Raw genomic sequence first — 25,853 nt, 5'->3', positions numbered from 1 at the left:
TTTTGGAAAGCCAAATTGTCTTTAATTGTTCATCCTGCGTCTTGTTTCTGCCAAATGAGTAATTTCTTTGAAGGCATATGTTTTTGTATTTCCTCCAAAAATTGCAGAGACTTAGTTGCTCCGATTACGTGACTTGGGTCAATCATAGGTATTGAGTTCTTTGTTTTACTCTTGGTTTGATCCATTTCGTTGTAACAAGACAAGGTGTCTGCTTTTGTATTTGAGCTGCCTGGACGAAAAGTAATAATAAAGTTGAATTCTGCAAAAAAAAGAGTCCATCGTAGTTGTCTCGGGGTCAGAGCCTTTGCACATCATAAGAATTGCAGATTACGATGCTCGGTAAATACAGTGATCGGAAATTTAGCTCCCAGGAGAAAGTGGCGCCATTCTTTAAAGGTCAAACGAATGGCCAATAATTCTTTTTCGACAACGGTATCGTTGCGTTCTGCAGGGAAGAATTTTTGGGATAAAAATGCCTCAGGATGTAATTCGTGGGAGTCATGATCTTGTTGTGAAAAAATGGCCCCTATAGCTGTTTCTGAAGCATCCGCTTCTACTATGAAGGGTTGACTTGGATCCGGATGTTGTAACACTAGGGCAGATGTAAAAGCCTTTTTAAGATCCTCAAAAGCCTGTTGAGCTTCTGGGTTGCAGTGGAATACTACCTTTTTCTGTAAAAGTTTAGTTAAGGGACTCGCCATGGTGGAAAAATGATGAATAAAAGGATGATAAAAATTAGCAAATCCTAGGAATTGCTGAATATCTTGTATGAATGTAGGACGAGGCCATTCATGAATGGCTTGTATCTTTCGATTGGCCATAGTAATGCCTCCTGGAGTCAAAATAAAACCTAGGAATTCCACCCTAGAGGTGTGAAACTCACATTTTGATAGCTTACAAAACAAACCATTATTCTGTAAGGTTTGTAGGATAGTCTTGACGTGTCCTTGATGTTCAGGTTGTGAAGAAGAATAAATCAGGATGTCATGAATGTATACGATGACGAATCGATCTAAAAAACCTTCAGCACATCGTTTAAAAAAATTTGAAACGCCGTGGGGGCATTGCAAAGTCCAAATCACACAGTACTCAAAAAGACTATAGCAGGTACGAAAAGCTAGGCCCCTCGCAGATCTAATTTACTGTAGATGGTTTCTGAGGGTACTTGATCTAGAAGAACCAAAATCACGGGTAGGGGATAACGGTTCTTCACTGTGATGTTGTTCAGTGCGCGATAGTCCACACAAGCACGCAACTCATTGTTACTCTTTGGGATGAAAAAAAGAGAAGAAGCAGCCGGGAACTTGGATGGTCGTATAAAACCGTTCGATAGATACTTATCCAGGTATTCTCTTAAATGGTTGTTTTCTTTTTCAGTCGAGCCATATATATGGCTACACGGAACTTTTGCCCCTGGTATTAAATCAATTTCGCAGTCGTAAGTGCGATGAGGAGGTAAGATTTCTGCTTGGCTTTCACTAAAAACATCTTTGAAGGATTCATAGTCTACTGGTAAATGAATGTCTTGTTCGGCTGCTGTAGCTGCTGTATGCACAAAATCAATGCGGATAAAGCCCCAAAATATCTCCAAGCGCTTGTGTGCCCATACTGTCCTTCCCGCCCTCTTCGCTCCTCCACAGCGAAGAGATTCGCTATCCCGAAAATTAAACTATCTCGCATGGGCGGCAAATCTTTTTCTTACTTAGGGCCAGTGCTGTGGAATTCCCTGCCTCTCTCAGCACGTATTGAAACCAACTACATGAGCTTCAGGAAAGCTTTAAAGACCTGGCTTTTCAACATCTAAACACTCCTTCTGACCGTAGCATTATTTTAACATCTTATCAATTGCGCCGGGAAACCCTTTGTGGGTAGCTGATGCGCATAATAAATGCAATAATAATAATAATAATAATATTAGCTAATGTTTTCTCCATCATGACTTGTTCTTGTCCTTCAGCTAAACATTGGGACCCAGACAATGATACAGAAGATCGTTTAGCTAAACATTCGTGTTTGCACCAGTCTGAGGTGAACTCTATGGTTCTTTTAGCCCAATCAATAGCTGGGTTGTGGAGCGTCAGCCAAGGCATCCCCAAAATTACTCCAAATTGAGGGGCATCTATTAAATCTAAATGGATGTACTCTCTGTGTTTATAAGAAGGAATAAGACAAGTCATAGTTATAACCACTGTGGACCTCGTAATGGGACCTGATGTTAACAAAGTACCATCAACAGCTCGCACATTCTCTGGCCATGGTTTGATTTCAGTAGGGATAAGTAACTTTTGACATAAGGTTGAATCAATAAAATTGCCAGTTGCCCCGGAGTCCACCATTACTGTTAGAGTTTCATAAATGATTTCAACTTCAAACAGAGCGTTTAAAGAAAAATGAGGAACAGTACTTTGAAGGGTATTTGATAAGGACTGTTCAGGAGCTGGAGGTTTGTGTCTCGAGAAATACTCCTACCTCTTTCTCGAGCTAATTAGTTTTCCTGAGGTCCTACTGTGTCTTTTCCTGAAAGCGTTCTTCCAAGTCCCTTAGATTTATGTGGACATTCACGCACAAAATGTCCTTTTTTTCCACAATATAGGCATTGACCCTCCTTTCGTCGTTGATCTTTTTCTTCTTGGATCAGAGGCTTTCTAACCCCACCTATTTCCATTGGTTCAACAGTGTCTGGGTTTGTGATGGTATTCCTTTCTTTGGTTTTAGTAAAAGTCTGAAACTCCGGCCTCCTTCTTTCACCTTTTCGACTAGCCATACGATGATCCAATCGTAAGGATAAAGCAATTAGGTCATCACATGTGGAAGGTTGTGGGTCAATTGGAGCAATTAGATCTTTAACTCATCCCTCAAGCCTTGGTAAAACAGGGCAGCCTTCTTATCTTCTGGCCAATTTGTTTCCGCTGTGAGACGATTAAACTGAGTTAGATAATGCACTAAGCCCTTACTACCCTGGCGTAACACTAGGAGTTCACGAACAGCTGATCCAGTAATGGTTCTTCTATCAAAGACCTTTTCGAATTCCCTTTTGAAATTACGCCAATCATAAAGGAGAGGATTATCAGAATTAACAAGCGGAACTGCCCACATCGCTGCATCCCCACTCAGATAAGAGATCAAAAAGGCAATGCGAGATTGAGCATTTGGAAAGGCAGCTGGCCTAACCATAAAGTGCAATTGAACCTGAGTCAGGAAACTATGGAATTTATTAGGTTCTCCAGCATACCTCTCCAGCGAAGCTAAAGGCACAACTTGAGGAACTGTTACTGAGTCCGTTGGCATAGGAGAAACGCTAACTGAGGGTTGCTGAACAGTGGGAACGGTTTGACCTGTAACCCTTTGGGATTGTAACTGAGCTACCTGATTGGCCAAGGCAGCAGTCTCTGATCGTGAGGCGGCAATCTCTTTCTGCATCTCACCCAACATCTTATCTATATTGTCCAGTGACGCCATTTGGCGGTACTGCTCAGGAGGAACGACAATTCGTGGACGGAATTTTCTGTCAAGGTCTACGTTCCTCGGGAGCAGTACCCTCAAATAGCCCACCTTCTGGCAGCCCGGACTCTGCGTTTATATAAATCCAGAGGTTCAGGATTTCCAGATGAGGGGAGGGAAATGGAGGGTACTGCTGGGAGGGAGATCTGTAATGACACACCAGGAAATTATGAGAACATGATCTTCTACTTTAACAAGCTTGGATAAAGGTGTAACATAGCCTTATTAATGACAATGACAATTACCTGTGAAAAGAAACTGTTGTAGATGTTCATACACTTCGAGTCTGGAGTAGTCTTTCATATGCTTATTCCACTTTAGGCAAACTTGAATCCACTGAAATGTTTCAATCCTAGGTTTATAATTCCACCTGAGATTTAATGCACATTCTCAGAGATTTCAAATGGAGTTGAATATCCAAGTTCCATATCAACTCACAAACAGTCAATGTCTTGAATCTACAACAGTCTAAATATAAAACACCAAAGTTCCACTTGTTCGAAATATTTGCTTTCAGAAAGAGTGAGTCATCTGTCTAAATATAAAACACCAAAGTTCCACTTGTTCGAAATATTTGCTTTCAGAAAGAGTGAGTCATCTGTCTTTATATTTCCTAAGTACCTTTCTGACAACTCTGGTTTCAGTCATTAATGTTTGGTAGTTTACCAAGAGTTCTCAAGGTTCGGTATTCAGTTGTAAGAATACGGGCATCTCAGAACAAAAAATAACACCCGACTTTTGTTTATCGAACATGCAAGAGATCTTACCTGAATCCTGGAAAGGGGCGACCACTCGGTCCCCCCGAACGTATGGATGGGTGCCCCGAACCTCCCGGGAAACCATTTTGAGCAGTAATTTCAAGGTCCCTAGAGTGGGGCGCCACCCACAATGGATGGGAGCGCCCGGGGGAAGACGGCCATTGGCCCCTTCCACGGGGAGGCGGCACCCACTAAGGATGGGGCGCCTAGGGGGAGATGGCCATGGGCCCCTCCCAGGGGGGGAGGCGGTTAAATGCCCCTCCTACTAATTTCCCGGGGCCGGATATCCGCGACGGCGGATAGAGAGTGTGGGGATGGGGGGAGAGTCCACGCTGTCCTTCCTACAGAGACCTCATACGGGAACTTGGACGACCCTTAAGATGGCGTCGAGTAGAAAGGGGGCCCCCACCACGACAAGGGAAGTTACAGTTGGCAATGAGGGTACAGTCCTCTGCGCATGCGCCGCTCACACCGTGAGGGCGGGAGTCTGGTAGTAGGGATCTGACACCGGTTAAGACCTTGCCATTGGCCCTTAATGCTAGATGTACAATTTGAGTTAGAGTGTATGCATTTTCAGGATGTTAGCCAAAAGTACATGACTGCATCGAAATGTAATAAATGACAAATTGTACATTATGCATAATGATGAAACTTTTATTTAATGTTTTAAATTTTGTTTCATATTTTAATAAATACGGCCGGGAGGGTGACTCCCTCCCGCCTTCCAAAAGTTCAACTATTGTCCGACTTCCCATTCTTGGGGAAACGTTTTGGGAGGGGGTGGCGGGCATCCCGGCCATATGGAAAGGGGCGACCACTCGGTCCCCCCGAACGTATGGATGGGTGCCCCGAACCTCCCGGGAAACCATTGGGCGGGGTGGGCGTAGCCCGGCTGGTATGCCCGAAGCGGCGTAGCCGGGGCGCGCCTTCCCCCGCCCAAGAGGGGTTGTCCTAGACACCTCAACGGAAGACGACCACGCCCCGTAGGCGTACCGGGGACGGGTACACGCCCTCCCGCAGAAGAATAAAGGAGCGGGAATCCAGAGGAGCGTCCTCTTGTTCCTCGGATCGGAAGGTTGCACCACTCGTTGCCCGTGAGCCCTCGACGGAACAAGCAGCAATTTTGAACTTGTTAATCTTGTTTTTCTCTTTCAGTTTCGAAGGCTCACAGATTTCAGGACCTCGTGGATCGACCAAGGGCGGAAGACTCGAAACCATGCCTAACAAGAAAGCAGGAAAGGGTCCCGAGACGGAGAGGGTGTTACGCCTGTTGTCGAACCGGATGGCTTGTATGGACCGAAAGCTCGGACAAGTCCAATCGCTCGGGAGAGGTCTAGCGGAGGTGAAGAAGAAATTGGCCGCATTGAACGACCCAGGTCAGCCGAAAAAGGTAATAGGCCCTGCCTTGCCGGGAGTCGTCCCCGGGTTAAGAGGGAAACGGGTCAAAGAAAGGGCGGTCTCGGGGGGGGGTCCTGGTCCCAGAGGTACCCTCCATCGTCCCCCTCGTACCGGCTGGTAACCCGGTTCAGGAACCAGTTTTAGGCCAGCCTATCCCGGTGGTGATCACCTCGACGGAGGATGATGAAATGCCCCCAGAATTGGCCGCACAGTTGACGGCATGGCTCAAAACTAAAGTCGGGGGCACAGTGACCCTGGGAGATCCGGCCGAAGAAGCCAGAGTATTAATAAAGCAGTTGCAGCAATCGAGAGATGTCGCAAAGGCGAGTGTTCCTCTTGTTCCCCCACAGGTGGCACCTGGAGTACCAGCAGCTGGTCAGGAAAAGACGGCGGCAGCAACGGCCGATCCGGGTAAGCTCGCATTGCCGATGGTGGGGGAGGGCTCAATACCCTCAAGGCGGGAAAAGGTTGCACAGCACATTCCCATGGCCACGAAAGAGTTAATATGGGGAGACAAGTATGTCAACATGTTTTCATTGTTAACTGACCATCGCGAGATGGAGTATGCTAAAACACAGAAAGATTTGTGGCACCCGAGTGTCTGGCGCGCCAAGATGTCCGAGTTCAGGGTGGACGAGACAGTGACGAACTGGGTTAAGGCCTTCTCTATATTTACCGCAGTGATGAGGGAACGTAAACCCGAGGTTATGACTGATTTGATTTGCTATCAGAATCGCATTATGGATTTCTATTCAATGTATGAGGGGGAAGAATGGAAAGGCTATGACATGAAATTCCGTAAAGCAAAAGAATTTGATGCTTCTTTGTCTTGGGATTGTTTGGACTCGGTGTCATGGCACAAGCAGCTCCTGCCAGGGGCGACAGGTACGTCCTCGCCAGGCGGGAGCGGGTCCGGAGTGGTCCGCCAAAAGCCCGGGGTGCCCTTTCGAGCAGGCACAGGGGGGGGCTACCAGCCCAGAGTTGGCGGGAATGGCGGAAAAGGGGGGGTTTGTTGGGGCTTCAATAGAGGCAACTGTAACAGACCACAGGGGACATGCAAGTTTAAGCATGTGTGTGCCGGCTGTGGGAATTCCTCACACCCGGAAAGTGCATGTAGATCAAAAATTGGCGGGACGGGGGGTAAAGGCGGGTCTAAACAGGAGTGAGGTAGAGTTTTGTGACCAATTGCCTACACCCGTTGATCTCATGGTTATGATTCCTTGGTTAAACAAATACCCTGATCATGTATCCGCTGGGGTGTTGAGGAAGGGATTCTTACATGGCTTCCACATCCCGGCGGGGGATTTTCGGGGGAACTCCTTTTGTAGAAACCAGTTATCGGTACAGCACAACCCAGGCGTGGCAGAAAAGAAAATAGCAAAAGAAGTCAGTTTAGGGCGAGTGGCTGGGCCCTTTCGTTGCCCGCCGGTGACTGAGTTCATCTGTTCCCCATTGGGGGTTGTCCCGAAGAAGGACCCAGGGGAGTTTAGACTCATACATAATCTTTCTGCTCCTAAGGGTTCCTCGGTGAATGATGCCATTGACCCAGAAGTTTGTGCAGTACGATATGCATCGTTCGACGATGCCTTGGCCATGTTGAACGACCTAGGCCCTGGGGCGCTGATGGCGAAATGTGATATCGAATCAGCGTTCCCGTTGCTTCCGGTGCACCCGCAGGATCAGCGCCTGCTAGGTTTTGCATTTCAGGGGAGTTATTACATGGATAAATGCATGCCCATGGGTTGCTCCATTTCTTGTGCGTATTTTGAAATGTTTAGCTGTTTTTTAGAATGGGCATTCACCGAGGCTACAGGGCATAGACATGTTATGCATTATCTGGATGACTTCCTGTTTTTGGGGGCAGCCGGTGATACGAACTGCGCGCAGGCGCTGTATGATTTCTGCATCCTCATAAGAGAATTTGGAGTCCCATTGGCACCAGGTAAGACGGTTGGACCATCTACTTCACTGGAGTTTCTGGGAATTGAACTCGATTCTGTGGAGGGGTGTTTCCGATTGCCGATGGACAAAGTGGTCAAGTTTTGGGCTTCCCTGATGCAATGCCTGAGTGGGGAGAAAGTGACCCTGCACCAGTTACAACAAACAGTGGGTCAGCTTAATTTTGCATTGAGGGTGATGCCTATGGCCCGCCCCTTTTCGCGCTCTATCGCGCAAGCTATGGTAGGTCTCAAAGAGGGTCACCACCGTATGAGACTGTCAGGGGAGGTTCGCCAGGATATGCGTATTTGGATGGCATTTCAGGCGGACTTCAACGGTCAAGTCGTGTGGAACTCCCCGCCGGAATCTTCAGATGAACTAGGTCTATGGACCGACTCAGCAGGGAGCGTGGGTTTTGGCGCCATCTTAGGTAATCGATGGTCGGCACAAACATGGCCAACATGGTGGCACTCCAACGGTCTCACAAGTAACATTGGTTTCCTGGAGTTATTCCCCATCTGGGTTGCTCTGATGACATGGTCTGACGACTTCAGGGACCGCTCAGTGGTGTTTTGGTCTGATAATATGACTGTTGTCGAGTGCATTAACCAACAGGCAGCACGCTGCAAATTGATCTTGAGATTGTTGAAAGAAATTGTGCTGCTTTGCATGAGATTGAATGTACAGTTCAGGGCGAAACATGTGCCAGGTGTACTGAATCATGCGGCTGATGCACTCTCTCGTTCACATGTGCAGGCATTCAGGGGTTATCTACCCACAGCGGACCTAGAGGCAGCACCATTCCCCGAAACAATATGGCTAATCGGTGCCCCGGATTACAAGACCTCGTGGCAGCGAGTTTAGCCCCCAGGACAAGGAAAGCATACGAAGGAGCGTTTCGTTCCTATTGCACATATTTGGGTCCCACAGAGAGTCAGAAATGGGGTCAGGAGGAATCCTTCCTGGGGTACTTGGTAGCGCTGCACAGATAGGGCGGATCAGCTGCAACGGCCAGTAGGCATAGGGCGGCCATTTCATTCATGGCCCAGGTACACGGCATAAAAGACCCTACAGGTTCCTTTTTGGTGAAAAAAGCCCTTCGCGGCTGGCAGCGCCTTGAGGGTTGCAAGCAAGATACGAGGCACCCGATTGGCTTAGACAGACTGTCTCTGCTTTTAGCAAAGCTGGATGAGACGTGTTCCTCCCATTTTGAAGCAGTTCTGTTCCGGGCAGCGTTCACATTGGCATTCCATGGGGCTATGAGGGTGAGCGAACTTGTCGCAAGGAACAAGAGAGATATGGAGGGAGGCTTGTGCAGGGATCACATCCAAATAAGGGGTGATTCGATGGTGATCGTGATAGCCAGGTCCAAGACTGACCAGTGGGCTATGGGAAACAGTGTGGTCGTACAGCACAAGCGTGGGTCCCCCATCTGCCCGTTGAAGTGTGTGGAAGACTATTTGGCGCTAAGGGCGGCCGCATGGGGGGGGAGCTTGCTCCGACACAAGGATGGCACTCCACTGACGAGATTTCAGTTTCAGAGGGTGCTAGCACTGTCAATCGCTGACGCGGGCATGGACCCGTGCGATTTTGGGACCCTTTCCTTTAGGATAGGGGCTGCTACTGAGGCTACAGCCAGGGGTCAGAGTGCTGAGGAAGTGAAACAATTGGGCCGTTGGTCCTCAAATTGCTTCAAGAGGTATGTGCGATTGCACATGTTGTGAGTGATCAATTGACATGCACTCACGTTTTCTGTCTTTGTTTACTTTACAGTTTTGCGAGCCTGCCACGCGGGGCGGAATTTGAGGTCGACCCAGCACCAGGAGACCAGCGGTCAGAGGCCACCGACTGGAGAAAGGATGGTATGGGTCATGGGCCACTCATACGTGAGGCGCGCCGGCGACGTATTCAAGGAAGGTGACACGATTCACGCACCTGGGGAATACGGGTTCAGAGTGTCCTTCCATGGGAAGGGTGGGCTCGTTTTTGACCACTTTGAATCATTTTTCGAGGGGCTTCTAGGGCGGTATAGGTCACCGCCGTCTGTAGTCATAGTACACCTGGGAGGCAACGGCTTGGTGACACTGGGTAGACGAGTGTTACTTGAACGAATTTTGTCAGCGGTTAGCTGGTTGGCTAAAAGAGTCCCGGGGTGTACGATTGCCTGGTCCCACATGATTCCTAGGAAGATGTGGCAGGGGGGCCTTTCGGTGTCAGCACTGAACCATTCAGTTAAACGGGTCAATAATAAAATAGGTAGATTGTTCCGTTCTGCGCAGTTGCATAACATTCCTCATGGGTGTATTCGGGGTGATCAAATGTATCTGAACGATGGGGTTCACCTGTCCAGGGAGGGGAATGACTTACTCATAGGAGACTTCGTAGCATGGCTAAGGGGTTTGAGGAAGCATGACCTTTAGGAGGATTTGGGGGGACCGGATAGTCGGTCAACTATCCGGTCTGTGGCGGTAAGGTCATGATCGGTGAGCAGTAATTTCAAGGTCCCTAGAGTGGGGCGCCACCCACAATGGATGGGAGCGCCCGGGGGAAGACGGCCATTGGCCCCTTCCACGGGGAGGCGGCACCCACTAAGGATGGGGCGCCTAGGGGGAGATGGCCATGGGCCCCTCCCAGGGGGGGAGGCGGTTAAATGCCCCTCCTACTAATTTCCCGGGGCCGGATATCCGCGACGGCGGATAGAGAGTGTGGGGATGGGGGGAGAGTCCACGCTGTCCTTCCTACAGAGACCTCATACGGGAACTCAGACGACCCTTAAGATGGCGTCGAGTAGAAAGGGGGCCCCCACCACGACAAGGGAAGTTACAGTTGGCAATGAGGGTACAGTCCTCTGCGCATGCGCCGCTCACACCGTGAGGGCGGGAGTCTGGTAGTAGGGATCTGACACCGGTTAAGACCTTGCCATTGGCCCTTAATGCTAGGATGTACAATTTGAGTTAGAGTGTATGCATTTTCAGGATGTTAGCCAAAAGTACATGACTGCATCGAAATGTAATAAATGACAAATTGTACATTATGCATAATGATGAAACTTTTATTTAATGTTTTAAATTTTGTTTCATATTTTAATAAATACGGCCGGGAGGGTGACTCCCTCCCGCCTTCCAAAAGTTCAACTATTGTCCGACTTCCCATTCTTGGGGAAACGTGTTGGGAGGGGGTGGCGGGCATCCCGGCCATACGGATATAAGCTGACTTCGGGAACGTTATAGGCAGGTTAGCAGAGAGCAGGAAACAATGGAACACTTCAGCACGAGCCCAGAATAATCCGCACCGAGCGGATGGGTGTGGCTCTATTTATAGGCACTGACAGCCCTGTACGGAAACCGCGGTTGTACACAAGACCAGAGTGTACTTTACTACGTTTCAACTAAATTGGATCACGGAACAAAAGAAATGTTATTATATAGTGCCTGACAAAACGAACAGCATAACAACTCTGTGGCTTACTGAAAGACATGAAATAAACATCGTGAAAACTACAACAACTCGGGCTTGACCTTAATTGAGATAGTGCATGGAGTTTTTGTGGGGGAACAATGCCTGAGCATAATATCAAGCGTCTCAAAGGTGGAAACTTGTACGATAAAGGCTATTTGACGTTACATAAGTTGGAGATATTATAACGCATGACAGGCCCCACTAGAGTAGTCCTGAAATTCCTGACACATGCCACACAATTGTAATTTCTTCTCTCCTTGCCTGGCTAGTAAAACAAAGACATTATTCTATCTAAAGAGAGCACTTCTTTCACCTGCAACATAAACATGAGTAAGAAAAGATTCCACAAGATACATGAAATTCAAGCCGTTAATTCTAAAGTGAGAGTTTCAGGGAACTGCATTTAAGGCCTACAAATTTCAGATGACATAAGAAAGCATCTTGTGAATTTTGCGAACTTGCATAACAATTAGGCATTTTTAATTAATGCATTTATAACTGCATGTGAAATAATAAGATTAATGAGCACATTTAATACATGAGTGATTGTCACAGGCATTCTTCATGTTAATGTTTACTGCTAGTTACGTTCATTTTCCATTCTCCAAGCTACTTTTCAATGGCCCAAACTACATCACATTGCACGTTAATTACACTTGACGATTCCAACACTGTATAATAAAACAACAAAAGATTATGGGCCATATGCATCAAGCAAAATTGCATTCGCAAATGCCGAAATTCGCAGAATTTCTGCGTTTGCGAATGCAATTTTGCCAAATGGTATGTATTAAATGCAAATCTGTGGCAAAATAAGGAATCGCAAAATCTGCAATTCCTTATTTAGCTTTTGCATTTCAGGAATCGCAAATTTTGCGATTCCTTAAATGCAATGTAAGAAGCACCAAAAAAGTACAATTTGGCCTTAAGGAATCGCACATTATCACCAACTTCAAGTTGGTGGTAATTTGCGATTTCTTTGGAAAATGCACTTTTTTGCATTTTTCAAAGTGCAATGTGAAGCACATACATGCCCTTAGGGCATGTATGTGCGCCACATGTGCGCCCATGCTTATTTCAGGAGTGCAACAGGGTGTCCTTTTGACACCCCTGCACCCTTGAAATTGCATTCTCAATTTGCCATTCGCTAATTGCTAATCGCAAATTGATAATTTCTTCCCATACATTCCTATGGGCCTCTATGCCCATAGGAATGAATGGGGAGGTATTCCTTAATTGCAAATCACAATTTGCGATTTGCAATTAAGGAATATGTAGGATTCGCAAAATTTTTTGCAAATCCTACATACATAACATTTTCCGATTCTCAAATAGCGATTCGCAAAAAATCGCTATTTGAGAATCGCAAAATGACTTTTTGATACATATGGCCCTAAATACGGATGGGGCCTACACGTGATTATTATGCACCTCTTCAAACAAAACACGGTTTCCATTCTATCAAGTGCCTATCCCAGTGTTGGACAACGAGACTGATGACGAAGCATCCAACATTATGTGGATGAGGCCTTCTACTACGTTTGTCTCTGTTCTTCTCAGGTTACTCTTACTGACGAGACTTGGATTTTGTTGGTCGGGCTACTAACTCCTCTTTTTGTTGATTAGCATTAATTGGGAGGAAGAGGAACAACCTGGATATCCTAGGCGTCCTCTCATATCTCTAAGTGCATATAAACGAATGATAATCAATCAAGAGCTTAAATGTAGGACTTACAGCTTCAAAGCTACAGAGACCACCACATCATGGGTGAAAACTGGATCCTATTCCTATGTTTTATTAAATATGCATATATCTATAAAACATGAATATTTTCGCCTCTCTGAGAACACGCAATTGATGGCATATGATATACATCTTTCATGCATTTCCTTACTTTTATCTGTGATTTATCTGTGATGTAATTTACTGTATTGAATTAGTTCATTTAGAATAGCCAAGTTCAAAGTAAATATTCACTGCCATGCCAAAACACGTGGCCTTTTAGCTGGAGTTACAACCCGTTTCCCAATCTACATATTTTCATGGCCATTCATATTAAATATTAGCATTTCTGTACTTAAAATTATCTATAAAGTCTTGCAACAGGATAATCCCAGTCACCACTACAAATGACTTTCACATACCCTTTAATTCTTTGCTTTAGTTTCCAGGTGGTGCCTCATACATATTTAATATTAGAAGGGTTTCCAAAATTTCAACTTTCAGTCTGTGCATTTGACTTCGTCGCTTTTAGTCTGGTTCATGGATGTATACCTAACGTGGATATTTACAAGTGAGAAAAACACGAGTGTGCTGTGTGAGTTCTGTTAGGTGTGTGTGAGGTTTTCAGCATAGCTGGTCAGCAGCATGTTTACTCGGTGCTATTGGCTCTTTGTAGCAACTGGCATCAGACATTCGGAGGCAAACTGAGAGATGGGGCGAGAAGGAGGGGAAGGCCCATGGGCACATTTTTGTACAGAATAAAGAGAGTGAATGTCTTGACATTGCTAGATGAAAAGTGATTTATGAGGGATTTTGTGACATGTTGGAGAGCATTCTGATAGGGAGGCTTATCCACAGACTGAAAGCTTCTAGGGGATTGAGCCTAGCTGTCAATCATTTGTACATGGAATAGTCTGAGACAAAAGTAGGTGGCAGGAAAAGAAAAGACACGGAGAGCGACTGTAGCTGTAATTTCTTGTACTTTATTTGTAGGTTTCTGATGGTGCTTCACACCCTGGATGCTTCAAGATCACAATTTGTCAAAAGAAACACTCTTCCACATCATCTCACCTGCCCTTCATCTGAAGTTATAGGAAAGCACAATCCGCTCCGCTTTCCTATTCAACTTCCACATAGAATCGCTTGTCCTGATGCTGCAAATTAAAGGGATCACTCACCCTGCGTGAGAATGCTGATGATGCTGAACTTTACCTTAAAATAGAACTTGGATGTGCAGTGCTGAGACCACGAGGGTGGCGGTTGTGAACCCACGTTGTTCCAGACTGAGCGTGGAGCTCAGGGTCATGAGGAAAAAGTGACAGTAGAGCACTTTCGATGGTGAGTGGAGACTAAGTGGTGATCCTACAAGAATAGTGAAAAGCAGCTCGGAGGAGCCACACACCAATAAGACCAATAAGAGTACAATAGGTGGGCCTAGACGAGGAGCTCGAAATGTATAGAAACATAAAATAAATGGCTGCCATGAACGGTCGTGGTGGCCATAATACATTATAATCAACTGATGGGAGGACTCTGGGACCACTCCAGTGGCGTAATACCGACCCCCAATCCCCTGCGGTGCGAAGGGGGCTCCCGAACTGCAGGGGGCCCCCTCAGCGCAGTACATTGGCCTTATTAAATCCGGAGTCGGGAGCCCTCTTTGTACCTTGTAGGGGGACCCCATCAAGTTTTGTTACACCATTGGGACGCTCTGGGCCTGACAGTCCTTGGGGAGCATGAGCTATTAAAAATCATCAAAGAAAAGGTGGGGCCTGCTTTCCACCTCAGAATAAGTCTTCGAAATAAGTGTTTTAAAGGGGGCCCAGTTATAAAGTTGTAATTGGACTCTGAAGCCTTGAGGGGCAAAGCCCCCATGATGAAGGAGTCTAGGTGGACATGACTGCTCCGCTCAAAGGAGCTGTTGGGGTCTTAGAGGGCTTAGTACATGTGCCAAGGCATCAGAGAAGAGCAAAGGAACTAGTAACAAAATAATCTTTGTTACGTCAACACTATATAGACACCCATTTATATGTCTGTGAGCTTGTGGCAGAGTACACAGAGGAGCAGTGGGCCAGGACTTTCCCTGGAATACCATGGAGTGTCTTATATACCCTACCATGATCAAAAAGTTGAAAATAAGAGAGAAGTCTACTCCAAAGGGTCTTTAAGTGTTAATACATATTGGGCCAGTGAGTTCAGATCAGGTTCTGACTAGGGAAGCACCCAAAAAAATGGCTAAAAGAGCAAAACCACACTCAATGAAATGGACCGGTTAAGGGATTAAACTATCCACCAATGCAGAAGAAAATGCTTACCTAACTGAGTAGGGAAGTGGACGAAATAGTAGTTTTTCAGGAGACACATTTGAAGCGAGGTGTGTAGTATCCTGCTCCTCCTATTCCCTGTGTGTCTGAAATACTGATAGTGAATGATGCAAACAAGTTCTACCTGCTGTTGCTGTAACCTAATCGTCTATCATGAAATAGAGAACGTACCTTGTACCTGAATGTCTCCTGGTGACTCCCTGCCCTCTATCTAGAAAGGGAGACATGGATAAGCTGAATGAATATGCTGAATCCTAGGGACCAGACATCGAAATACGTGCCACAGACCTGAACAAAACCTGCATGGTTCCCATTTTACTGCCCATTCCATACATACAGATATATGTAGCAATAAAAGGGAATGCAAGATTGGCAACATTTTGTTTGAACCTTTATTGAAAAGTAGATATCATTACAGAAAGTATGGTAGCCACAGGAGAGGCAAATTACAAGGGGGCAAATTTACAACCCCCCTTCGCCACCAGTACGTCACTTTTGGTGATGTACTGGTGGCGTATCTTACTGCTCCATATTTACAAGGACAGAAAAAGCCACCGTGCATGGCTTTTCCTGCCCGTGTACATATGGCCCCTTTACATGCAGCACTTTTCTTGAAAGGGGCTTTCCATGGGTGTTGCTGTGGGTGTTCCCACGCAACAGTAAATCTAAAGGGAAGCCCAAGTGCACACCTGTTTTCACACTTTTCATCAATTTGTCCAATTGTAATCTTTCGGCGTGCAGCCCGGTGACGTGGTCTGCCCAAGTACCACTTATGATATAACTTGTCAGAAACTGGAGCGACATTACACTCCACCGGACGCACAGCACATACCACGCAATACTTCATAGCTTTTGTCCATGTTTCATTAAAATTTATTCCTAGTACTCTTTTTGTTTTTTTTGTTTTTTAAATTTTCTTCATCTTTTAATCCTGTCACATGTAGAGAACTTTATGTATTTTAAAGTTTCTTCTGCGACAGATAGGCCGATCCGGGCCTTTCTCTGATGCATGACAATACATAAACCATCCTCGATAGTAGATCTTATTAACCCAATGCATTTTGGGCATTTAGTAGCCCTTCTTCAGGGGTTCACTAAAAGTTTAAAACATTGACATTAGTATGCATCTACACCACTGTACATCATTAAAACTTTGCATCAAACAATTTGTACCATGTTTTTACTGAAGACTGACGTTTTCCCTTTAAATGCGCTCCTAAGCGTCATCAAACAAATGTGCCATGCGGAACCTGCAACCCCCATCATATCCGTCCCAATCTTTGCTTTAACAACTATCCACACCCAAATGTTACTCTTATCTGCCAAGTGACCTGTCTACGAATACCAAACCTCCATAGACATGCATCCATACCTTCATTCGTAAACAGTTCACTCCTTGCATCAAACAGTGTTTCCCTCATTCCTACTGTTTAACTGTTCAAATACAGACCTGTGACTCCTCCCCAAGTTCAACCAATCCCATACCACCAACCCACTACATAATTACAACACCCATAAGGCACTTCTCAAGAGACCCCATTCTCAACACTCCCAATTCTAACAGTCTTCCCAAACCACACTATCATATACCCCGCCCACCCTCAGCTGATGAATAAACTTCAGTTATACAAGAATGTTTAAATTTCAAAACATGCTACTTAAACACTTATGTTTTGTCGGCTGCGAACATGTTAACTCTTGTGTCTCTACGCCACCTACAAATAAAACCTAAAGCAGTCCTAAAAATCCCTATAGTGAAAGCATTTTAATATTCACATCAACCTGGGTATTGCAGTAGGTCATTTCTCGTAATGAACAACTCGTTTTGGGCTTGTTGTACTTGACCAGGAGATTGCTTTTTGTTGCGTGGTTAGTAAATGGCGATTGCGACGAAACGTCACTCAGTTCCTCCCCCGTGTCCCCAGTAATGTTAAACATGGCTCCACCAGTAAGGTTATAGACACCACGCTGTTCAATACTGAGAAAATATCGACCAAGTACTCATGCATTTTGGGACATGTCCACCACATCAACCCACTCTCCTGCCTCCGCCTCACCATCCTGCTTCACTGATGACCCCTACGTTGTACGTCTTGCGTGAGCAAATGCGCACGCGCAAGACGTACAACGTAGGGGTCATCAGTGAAGCAGGACGGTGAGGAGGAGACAGGAGAGCTGCAATGTAAAGGAGGAGGCAGCCACGGGCAGGTAAGTGCCTTTTAATTTGGTTTAATTAATTTGAGCTGGTGGAGGGGCCGGATAAAAACACTCCTCCACAGAGTTGTAGTTTTCCCTGAACTTCACGTTCGCAACGGAACGCGGAGTAGGCAAAACTATGTAAACTACGCTGGCGGAGCATAGTTACCAGCCCAGTGTTAAAATAAATGTTCAGACAAAATGATGTGGTCTATCGTACTACCTTTACCTCTACCAATAAAGGTGGGGAGCTCCTCACTATGCTCTTTATTTACTTTGGACGTAAAAACCAGCTTGTATGTTAGGATTAAACCTGCCGAGGCTTCTCCATAGGCTGAATGCTAAAAGTGACCAGTGTGCTCTCCCTTCCCATCTATGATGCCTAAGACTCTTGACCCGCTATGTGGGCATTTCGAAATGTTAAAATCACCCGCCCAAATGATAAAAGCTTTTGCAGGAGCCCTAGTAAATATATCTATGAGAATGTATTCCACATCTTCTATAATACCCACTGATTGCTTTACAAATTTTTTTTATTAAAAATGTCAACATCTTGGGCTCAAGGTTTCTTAGAGAGATGGAAAACAGAACTAATAGGCCCCTTTAGCCCCTCCCTGAATTAGATGGAGTCACTGGGGAGCTGAAAGCATGAAATGCATCAAACACAATACTGTTATATGTCCAAGTCTTCTGGAAACATATAAGGCTGAAGTTTCCTATGAAAGACAGCCAGTCCTTATTGTTCGGTTTTGAGCTTATCCCTGCTATGTTCCAGGAGAGAAATTGTAAATCCTGGTAAATTTTGCATTTAGACCCCATGGTCCTGGGCGAGAGTGATGCCACTTTCAGTATTAGTACATGGCAAACTCCTTTATGAAACGAGGTGGATATATGGGTCCTCTACAGGGGGCCGATTTACACCTGGGAGGATCGACCCAGCTGGGTTGTCTTCGAGGTTGTCTATTTTCCCGGGTACTTGTATTGAATTTAGGAGTATGCCTCTCCTAACCACTGAGAGTTGGGCCACATGAACTAGGGATCGGGCAAGACTGACCCCCTGTGTTGACTCTTCTTCATCCTTCTTGTTTAGGGTTCTGTCAGCTTGTACCATAAGGCTTCATACAGGTCTCGATGGTGTTTGATCAATGTTCCTCTCTTGATCTGTTGAATGGATGAGTCAATCCTGTTGATGGGAAAATTCTGTCGTAAGTTGGAATCAGAGGTGCACTCTCTGTAACTATCCAGTTTCGATTAAAACTGCCCCTTGTCTACAGGCCCCTTGTATTAATTAAGCACGGGCGAATAACCCCAACAGCACTACACATAGTGTAGTTTCCGCGTCCTTGCTTAAGGGCCTTCTACTTGTCAAACAATGGGCGAGGTCAGGATGCCTACAATTTATCACTATGCAATATCCCACAATGGATTTCTCTTGAGGCCCAATCCATTTGACTCTCCACACCAATAAAATGTCAGCATACCCCTTTAATGTGAATGCAGTATTTTGCACAAGCCAGCGGCACACTTTGTCTTTAGTTCTAAATGTGATTTCTCTTTTTGGTCTTGAAACTGTGACCAAAGTTAAAATTGCCATATATGGTGTGTATTCAGGTCGTAAATTCAAGATGTGGTGGGATTTTAAATGGTTGGAGGACTTACAAATACTGGACTGCCTCCTTTGTTGGGGGTTATCTGTTGATTCTTCTTCTCTCAGCCCTTCTACCCAGAGCATGGCTTGGGGATGTTAACACCTGGTGGTCTTCTCACTGGAATCTCAGATCTGTTGTTTTCAATGGTTGTGGGAGCAGCCTGCTTTCTAAGTTGAAAGAATGCCTTTGGTGGTGGCTGAATAGTTATCTTTGATGACAGATCTTTAATAACCTCTTTGAGGGGATTTATCTTTTCAATGAGAGGAGCAACAGCAGAAGCTGTAAGAGAGGACAGAAAGGACTGATCCCCTTCCCAGGGGAAATTGGAATCCTCTTTATTCATGTCTGGTTTCTTGGGAAAGTCTGTAGATTCTATTGGATACACCATCTCAGGTATTCGTGACATGTTAGACTGCCTACTGCGAGTGGCTTTATGTGTTAGATATAAATTGGACTTTATTGAAGCATTGCTTTTCCTTTTTTTCCTCACTGAATGTCCATATTCTTTACTATCTCCCACAAGATTAGTTGGAATTACTGTCTGTTAGACCTGGCATCATTGGCATGAGTCTCCTTTCGATATTGACGGATTGCCTCCTCTGTTTTGATATGTTTTTGCTGGTTTTATGCTTTGGGCACTGTGCCACTGCTAATCAGTGATTAATGTACTAATTGGTTATTCCATGATTGGGTTATTTGATTTACCTGTCAACCCCTAGTACAGTGCCCCATGTGTGCCCAGGGCTTGTAAATCAAAAGCTGCTGGTGGGCTTGCAGCACTGGTTGTGCCACCCACAGAAGCAGCTTGTAAAGTATGTCTCCGGCCTGCCATTGCAAGGCCTGTGTGCAGTCTAGAACTGCCATGTTGACTTGGCCAAGTGCACCCACATGCCAGTCCCTAAACCTTCCCTTTGCTTCATATTAGACACCCCTATAGTAGGTGCAGTGTAAGTATAATGTAGGACATGCTCTGGTGTGTGTAGCATGTCCTAGTAGTGAATTACATCCATTTTCGCTTTTCACTATTGAAGGCTACCTGTTCTCCATAGGCTAGAATAGACAGTTAGATTATTACATTCTTATAACCCTAACTGACCCAGGAAACATGGTAGTAATTCAAATTTAGTATGCCTGAACTCATAATAATAAAATACATCTTTTAGTAAAGTTGGTTTTAATATTCTGTGTTTGAAAATACCACTTTTAGAAAGTAGGTGTTTTCTTGCCTACTTGTCCAGGCCTGTCTCTGCTAGGTTGTGTATTCCTTGTCTGGGTATGTGAGTGACAGGGCTGGGGGATTCCAGGAGACAAGCTGGGGCAGCCCGGTGGTGAACAGAGAGATCTGCATCTAGATGGAAGGGAGGAGTTAAACCTGGGACCTGAATAGGGCTGGGCCTTCCCTCTACAATGCTGGCTCCACCTCCTGTGGCTTGCCTGATGTCTCTGCCATGTGAAAGGAGAGAAGGAATCATGTCAACAATCTGCTCCAGAGCTGAATCTTCCCACCCCTGTGCTGCCTCCACCTCCTGTAGGGCGGCTGACCTCTCTGCCCTGCACAGTGAAAGGAAGAAAAGAGTCATGTAAACAAATTGCTCAGGAACTGGTTTGGACTACGCAGAGGCCTCTCTGCCTTCAGAGAACAAAGGATTTTGGGGTATAAATATTGGAACCCTGATCCCAAGAAATTAGATCACTTCTGGAACAAGAAACCTTTTGCCAAGGAGAAGAACCAAGGAAGCTGCAGGAGTTTTACTGCCCCTCTGACAGTGTGCTGTTTGCTGGGTTGGCCTGCAGTGGTTGCTTCATTGCCAAGGAAAGAAGAAGGAACATTAAAGGACTTTCATCATTTACAGAATATTCTCCACGGGCTTGAACTGTGCTTGCCTCCTGCTGAAGTCTCAGGGACAAAAGACTTCACCTCCAGCTCCTCTCTGAATTTCCTTGCTGGGAATTCTCAACTCCAGACATTTGCGTGTCGCTGGGAGCTGGAAGCGCGACGCATCGAGAAGAAGCGTGTCACCGCCGCAGCTGAAATCGTCGCATCGCCGGAGAAGCGAGCCTTCGCCGCATCTCCCTGGAAGCCTGTGTTCATCGAAGCTGCCTGTCGCATCACTGGAGAAGTGTGACGCCATCGAGAGAGTTGCCATGGCATCACCGGAGAAGCGCGTCGCAGGGTCTGTTGCGGCTCCAAAGTACAGAGTCGTCGCAATGCTGCCAGGGCGTCTACGCATTGTCATAGCATCGCCACATCAAGAGCGCCATCTTCTCGCATCAGAACCGGATCATCCCATCGCATCAAGGCGCCATCTTGCGCACTGCAACGGGTCCGCAGGCCAAGAATCTATGCATCACCTCCGCACCGGTAAGGATCACGACGCATCCCCTACTCTGCGCAAGCATTGAGGCACGACGCATCTTCTCCCCCGGATCACGGAATCGACGCATCTCCCCTTTTGCAAGCCTTTTGTTTACTTTGCGTTACGCATCCAGGTACTTTGTTGAGAACTTTGTTGCATTGATCATCAACTTGAACTAAGGTAGAACGCCGCGGATTTTCGTACTCGGAACTCTGCACATCTCATGAACCTATTGGTAACTTACCCGTCTACCCGAAAAATTAACTGTCTTGCTGAATTAGAACATTACGGACTTCTGTAAATGGAATTCTGCACCTGTTAAATAACCTACTGGTGACAATTTATTCATTGTATTATACTGAAAATACAACTGTAGAACTGACTATTTAGAACAGAGACATCATCAACACTGGTGATTGAACATAGGAGGATTACTATCCAATGAAGAATGTAACTACAGACTATTGGGAAACACATTAATTTATAAAACATTGAACGTGGCGATAGCTGACGGCCGTGAAGAAGTCGTGGTCGGTACTGACCAGACAAAACACGTGTTGGCTGCGTTTGAAATAATTTGGATTGTAGAAGATGAATTTTCAATGAAGACAATAAATTGAAAATCTGGACAAACTATAAGACTGAAATTTATGGACTTTGAGTGCTCGGTAGAAATTGTTATTAATTGTTAGAAAACCACTTTTGTGATTTGTCTGAGAGGTCGAGGTAGCCGACCTCCTTTGTACCTGAGCACCAGCATTTACTTTATGTTGAGATACCTATACCTTTACATGCAGTGCGCTCATCTGTAACTGTTACCAAGCCTTCGCTCTGTGTTCATCGAAGCTGCCTGTCGCATCACTGGAGAAGTGTGACGCCATCGAGAGAGTTGCCATGGCATCACCGGAGAAGCGCGTCGCAGGGTCTGTCGCGGCTCCAAAGTACAGAGTCGTCGCAATGCTGCCAGGGCGTCTACGCATTGTCATCGCATCGCCACATCAAGAGCGCCATCTTCTCGCAACAGAACCGGATCATCGCATTGCATCAAGGCGCCATCTTGCGCACTGCAACGGGTCCGCAGGCCAAGAATCTATGCATCACCTCCGCACCGGTAAGGATCACGACGCATCCACTACTCTGCGCAAGCATTGAGGCACGACGCATCATCTCCCCCGGATCACGGAATCGACGCATCTTCCCTTTTGCAAGCCTTTTGTTTACTTTGCGTTACGCATCCAGGTACTTTGTTGAGAACTTTGCTGCATTGATCATCAACTTGAAGTAAGCAACATTTTATCATCTTTAAGCAATCCTAAGTGTAGTATTGTGGATTTTTGTCATTTGTGGTCTTGTGTTAAGTCTATATAAAGAATACTTATTTTTATAAAACCTGAGTTGTGTCCATCTGTAGTGTTTTCACTGTATTACTGTGTATATTCACAAATGCTTAACACACTGCCTCTGAGATAAGCCTGTCTGCTCGTGCCGAGCTACCAAGGGGGTGAGCAGGGGTTATTTCGAAGTGTAATCCCCTTATCCTGACTTAGAACTAAGGGTCCCTATTTGGAGAAAGGTGAATACTATTGCCAAGTAGAGACCCCCAGATCTAACACTGTCAATGGCCAATATCTAAAATGGGGTCCTCCTCTCCCCCTACACATGTAATTCGACAATAGCTTCTATGACCAACTCAAGATTTTGTGTTATATTAGAGCCATTCTCTGCTGTTTCCACTATGGTCACTGGGTGGGCTGGAGTCCTGTGTGTCTGGAGGATAATAGAACAAATGGTAGTGGCGCTGTTAAATTATTAACAGTGTCCCCAACCGGCACTTCTTTGGGACGATGGACCCAAAATTCTTCCCTTTTTCTTGAAAAATTAAATAAACTATGTAAACTTTTCAATTGGAATGGCTTGTGGTTTAATTCATCTTCATTGTTACATCACAACAGTTCCATCAACATGAATTGTGTCAATGTTCTTCTTTCCAATTTATTTACATCCATACATTGGTAAATGTGGAATCCGTATGCATTTATGAATTACAATTCCCTATGCATTTCGGGACTGGGCCCTTCATCAGGGAAGATCTTTTGTCGTGTTTAAACAGAAAAATGTTCTTGCACTGGCTCCCCGTCGACAAGAGGATTACCTTCAAGCTCCTCACCCACGCACACAAAGCACTCCACAACGCCGGTCCAGCCTACCTTAACAGCAGACTCAGCTTCCACACCCCCACCTGCCAGCTCCGCTCCGCCAGCCTCGCCCTCGCCGCTGTCCCCCTCATCCAATGAACAACCTCCGGCGGCAGATCATTTTCCTACCTCGCTGCCAAGACCTGGAACTCCCTCCCTCCCCACATACGGCAGACCCAAGACCTACTCGCCTTCAGAAGACTCCTCAAGATCTGGCTCTTCGAGCGCTAGAAGCACCCCCTCCCCTCAGCGCCTTGAGACCCTCATGGGTAAGTAGCACGCTCTATAAGTACTCTGATTGATTGATTGATTCTTCATGTCCCGTAAACAGCACTGAATGGTGACGGTGTTCATGCCGGTTAAAAAAAGCGTGCAAGAAAACAGGCAGAAATGTGGATCCCGATAGAAACTAAAAAGGGGTCATGATGGAATGAGTGTTAGTGGCGCCCATCGTGAAATGGGTACAAGAAAGTAAAACAGAATGTGGAGTTCTGTGTAAATGGAAATGGAAACATAATGTATTATCAAACATAATAGATGAACATAATAAGATTTAAACATAAATGATCATTGGCATGTAAACTATATTCCAAGCGTTCATTAAGACCCTTCGGGTGGCAAGAGTCCAGTCTTTTAATCCAATTTCTAATACATTTCGCGTTGTAACAGTTTTTGCTTGTTGTCTGCAACCTCTTTCACTAGAACAATCTCCAAAACCAAAAATCTCAACTGGCTTACGTTATGCTTATGGGTGGAAAAATGGTCTGCCACTGGAGCTTTCATTACTTGATTTCTTTTTTTCTTTATTTTTTGCTCGGTCTTTCCTATGTAGGGGAGCTCGCACGGGCATTTAAGTAAATAAATGAGATTTTTTGTATCACAAGTGGCATTGGTAAACAGTTTAATGGTTGTGCTCGTGGTGGGGTGGCTTATGCTGGTGCCCCAAACGATGTTGTTGCAGTGACCACAGTTTAAGCATGGTACAATTCCTTTATATGTGACTCCTTTTGAATGGGATGTGGCCTCTAGTAGATCCTTGATGTTCCTGGAGCGTTGATATGCAAATAACGGTGTGAAGTTGAAAATTCCTTTGAAATATGATCTTTTTCATCTGGTAGCTTCTGGTGGAGAATTGTGACACAAAAACTGGCCTGTTGCTGGTTGTTTCTATTTCGTGTGAAATTAGTAGATCTTTCAGATTGTTGGCTTTTGCCCTTGCAATTGCTGTTTTAAGAATTGAGCTTGGATATTTTCTTTCTTTGAACCTTGTAAGGATCTTGTTTTGGTTGGTGGTATATGAGTTGGGTTGTGAAGAAATTCTTTTCATCCTTAACAACTGCGAATATGGTAAATGTCTTTTTAAGGGCATAGGGTGACAACTGTCAAAGTGTAAAGTGTTATTTCTATCTGTTATTTTTGTAAACACGTCTGTTTCAATCACGTTGTTTTGACAGGTAACAAGAACATCAAGAAATGCAATGCTTTCCGTGCTTACGGGGTAAGTAAACTGAATGTGATCATCTATACTATTAATAAAGTCAGTGAATTCTCTTAGTTCATCAGGGGGGCCCTTCCAGATGAGGTAAATATCATCTATGTAGCGCCAGTACTTGAGGATTTTGTCTAGCCATCTAGGATTAGTCAAGCTGTTGTCTAGTTCCAAGCGGTACATGAACAGGTTTGCGTAGCTGGGGCCAGCTCAATTCCCCTTAGAAGTACCAGCCAGTTGCAGGAAAAATTTGTCGTTCCATTAAAAGTAACTGTGGTACAGAGTGTATTGAAGTAGTTCTAGCAAAAAGATTTTCAGGTCTTGTTTAATGTCATCGTCAATCAAGAATGATTCTGTCACTTCAATCCCTCTGTTATGGGGAATGGATGTGTAGAGTGCACATACGTCTATAGTGCACAAGGTGATCGTCATATCTGGGTCCAAGGATATGTCATTTAGTTTGTTTAGGAAGTCTGTCGTGTCACGTAGATAGGTTGTCATTTGTTTGACGATTGGTTGGAGGTGCCTATCTAGGTATTTGCCAGTGGGTTCATGAAAGGATTTCTTAGTTTATTTTTATTTTATTTTAGGAGTTTTATATAGCGCTGACCTCACCCGAGGGTATCAAAGAGCTTTACAACAGTGAGGTTTAAAAATTACAATAGTAAAGGAGTCTTAAACATAGAGATTCTGGATGCAACAAGTGCTGTGGATTCATAAGGTAGTAGATGGGTCCTGAGGTAGCTTTATTGAATGCATTTTTGAGGTAGTGCAAGAGGTTAGCAGCAGCCTCACCTTCTGGACCTATTTGTCCGGTGGCGGACTTTAGTGGATCAGTGCGATGCAGAGACAAAGATCAACTGGAT

This window comes from Lissotriton helveticus, chromosome 8 (assembly GCF_964261635.1).
Source record: "Lissotriton helveticus chromosome 8, aLisHel1.1, whole genome shotgun sequence".
NCBI lineage: Eukaryota > Metazoa > Chordata > Amphibia > Caudata > Salamandridae > Lissotriton > Lissotriton helveticus.
The sequence above is the reverse complement of the archived record's forward strand: the minus strand, read 5'-3'. Positions refer to the sequence as shown.